The sequence below is a fragment of the Pteropus vampyrus genome, unplaced genomic scaffold (genome assembly GCF_000151845.1).
Source record: "Pteropus vampyrus isolate Shadow unplaced genomic scaffold, Pvam_2.0 Scaffold33, whole genome shotgun sequence".
NCBI classification, from domain to species: Eukaryota; Metazoa; Chordata; class Mammalia; order Chiroptera; family Pteropodidae; genus Pteropus; species Pteropus vampyrus.
In genome coordinates this window covers 5,588,595-5,592,254 of record NW_011888814.1, presented here as the reverse complement: position 1 = coordinate 5,592,254, position 3,660 = coordinate 5,588,595, and the positions used below count along the sequence as shown (strand labels likewise).

The 3,660-nt window shown below is 37.8% G+C and overlaps 1 pseudogene; it reads left to right on the top strand.

Annotated features, from left to right (window-relative positions):
* Positions 1-298: 298 nt before the first annotated feature.
* LOC111738007 lies at positions 299-417 on the top strand (annotated as a pseudogene).
* The last annotated feature ends 3,243 nt before the right edge of the window (positions 418-3,660 follow it).

Below are 3,660 nucleotides of genomic sequence, written 5' to 3'. Positions count from 1 at the left end.
TAAAAACCTTCACACATTTGTGGAACAAAAAAGGAAGCCAGTGTCCGGGGCTATTTAACAAGAGAGAATGGCATGAATGAAGTCTATTGAGGAATAGGGCCAGATTATATAGGATCATGAAAGAAATTTGATTTTTATTCTAAATGACATAGGAATTCATTTAAGGGGTTTACCAGAAAATAACTATCTAATTTACATATTAAATGTAAATTTTTCTTGGCAAATGAGTAGATGGTAGTACCATTTACTTAAATTGACTATAGAACTTATACTTGAACAAGGATAATTTTGAAAGTAAAAGGACGGCCATGCCACCCTGAACACGACCGATCCCGTCTGATCTCAGAAGCTAAGCAGGGTTGGGCCTGGTTAGTACTTGGTTGGGAGACCACCTAGGAAGACCAGGTGCTGTAGGTATGTATATTTGTATGTATGTATATATGTATGTATGGATGTATGTATAAATGAATGAATGAATGAATGAATGAATGAATGAAAGTAAAAGTAAAAGGAAGCATTACTAATAACTACACTATGATGACAGTTCTTAACCAGGACTGTTCTATGTGTATCGGTTGGCTTTTGCTACATAGCATACTACCCATTGGATTTAAGCAACATTTATTTAGTTCATGATTCTATGAGTCTGTTAGGAGCATTTTGTGGTCTGGGCCTTCTTAGCTCTGGGCTTACAGGCAGAATGAAGAAGGCCAGGTGTGGCTGAATGATCAGTGGTGGCCTCTGGATCTCTCTAAAATCACATGTCCAGCTCTTATCACCGGTGGGTATGAAATCAAATGTGTCACTGGTCACTCATTAGCCACCAGGACGGCTCACCCACATAGTGGCAATGGGATTCTACAAGCAACAAAAATTGAAGCTACAAGGCTCCTTGAGGCCTAAGCTCATAAATCATTTTGATTTGTAACTCATTATTTCTACTGCCTTCAATGAATCAAAGAAGGCCAAAAGGCCAGCCCCAGATTTAAAGGGTGAGGAACCAGACTCTACCTTTTAGTGAAAGTTACTGCAAAGTATTGTGGCCATTTTGCACTCTACAACACCAGGCACACGGGGATGTATGATCACTCTGCACTTACTGAAATAAGGAATACTGAAAGCAGTATAGCTTCTTTCCAAGTACCACAAAACGAAGGCTACAGTACTGCCCTCTAACTTCAAACACCGGTCTCAGAATTTTGAAAACATCTCCTTTGGAAGCCATAGCAGGGCTTCAAAATACTAAAAAGCAGAAGGTCTGGGAGATTGTGTAAGATGGACCCTTTGTGTTAGAATAATCCTTTAAAGCAACCTTAAACCACCCATAGGAACCACCAGAATGAAGTAGGCATCTTAAAAGCAGATACTTAAATCAAGTATATTTACTGAGTATATTAGTCAAACATAGAAGATATTTGCCCATTCCTGGTCCTATGCTTTCTGGTCTCTCATGCTGCCTCTGGGGCAAAATACTCACAAACAGCTCTGCAATTCTTACCCTTGGGTGGGACGTGTTGATGGCAGCTGCAAAATTATTAACCGCAAATGGACCATTAATAATCTGCATCTTTGTCAAATTTTCTAAGGAAATTCAAAAGAGTCATGATGAAACTCAGAGCATCAGAGCAATAGGAAGGATGTACCAACCACACGGGCTCTCCTAACCTGACATATTCTTAGCTTCGGTCCTCTTCCGATATTCCCATCTCCTCCAGCCTGGAGCGTAAGATCTCCTCCAGTCCACTTGTAACCAGATCCCTACCTTCTCATGCACTTAATCAGCTCCAAATGCACCAAGATTTTAGAGAAGTCTTTATTTTAAACAGCATCCCAGAGTATCTTGACGAGCTCTCTGGTTTGGGGACCACTGATGTTATCGACAAGTTTATAGTTGAACCTAGATTATTAATCTTACTCCAAATGACATTTATGTTTTCTTGGAACTAAAGAAAACATAATGTATAAATTATTTTCTGAGAAGAGAAAAATCATTCTTTTGATTTCTTTGAAATATTTTTACTAGAAAAAGAAAATTTTGTGTAACGAAATTAAAAAGTCCTTCTTGCAGTGGTATACTCAAATTTCAGACATTTGGTTCCCATAAGTTGGAACAGTTTCTTAGGGATATGGTGAGTAGATGCTATTTTTATGTGATAAATCTTTAAGACTAGTATATTATTCTCCTAAAAATAATGCTGAAATGTATGAAAATAAATAATAGCAACCACAGAGCACACAGAAAATTCCTGCTCAATCACACATAAACTATTGGAGAGCAAATTTGGTGCAAAGAGCAAGGTTTGCTATTTCTTTCTTTTGTGTACAACAAATAGTGTTAAAATAATAGCAATAATGGCTATAATCATTGAGTCCTGCACTATAGCCTCCATGAGGCCTTTCCCGAAGTTTGCTACTTGCATTAATCTATTTAATCTTCATAAAATCATGAGGTAGGAATACTATCTCTAATTTAAAGATAAATCATTCAGAACTTAAGAATGTTAAGTCACTTGTCTCAGCTGGGATAGGACCCAGGTCATCATACCTCAAAGACATAAATTCAACCATTATATAACCTGCCATAGAAATGACTAGGGGTTATAGCTAAGGCAGAGAGAGTAACAAGATCTGAAAACATGGTTGTGATTTCTCAACATATACTTAGTAATCACTACAAATTTGACTTCTTAGCTTGAGATTCTCTGAAATCCAATGTGTTAGGTCCAGGAGGGCCCTATCCCTAATCCCGTAGATGGGAACTAGACACTTCCTTTACTTTTGGGTGGGAACCGGACCTTGCAACGTCTTGTTTGGCAATGCTACATGCTCACCTCCCATTTCACTGGACTTTCCTCCCTTCCCCACCAATTTACTCTCCTGAAATATTCTCACCAAAAAAAAACCCACCTCAAGCCCCATATAAGTTTCAGGTCCCCTCGCATTCGGGGCTGATGTCATCTGCAGCTCAGCCCAGCTGTCACTCTGCTACAATAAACTTTGCTTAACCCCTTTGGCCTTGTGCATTCTTCCTTCGGCAAACCTAACACAATGATCAATCCATAATTCAAGTTAAATATATAACTACTCTCAGGAGAAAGTAAAGGAACTATCATGTTCTATCACTATGTTCACCTTCCAGTACTTTATACTTAGAGAATATTATTAGGCTAAAATGTGGATGTTTTTTAGGGGGAGTACTGTTTTTGTTTCTATCATATTCACATCTGTCAATGAGATCAAAATTTCTTTGGTGCTTGATCAATAAAAAGTAACAGAATTCAGGGGCTGCCCACCAAGTGAACAGAAGTCACTGGTAGGAATTAAGTCCAATGGAATGGGTCCTATCAAGCTAACAAAGAGGAATCAATGCAAGTCCTCCTCTCCTATATACCGTTATGTGGATCTTCCTGCAAGAAAAAGGATATTTCAAAACTTTGCCAAGTAGTTCAAGAATTTTCACAACTAGTAAAGCAAAAGTTAGCCACATATGAATTATTCCTAGAAATAATTTTGTCTGAAAGTAATTTCTGTCTCAACTAGTAATAAATAGTCAGTGCAGAGATCATTTGAACATAGTTTACACTGTGAATTTTTGCTAAAAAGGCTTTCCAAACGATTAGTAAAGACTTTTAAATATATCATGCATTCATATATCTCTAT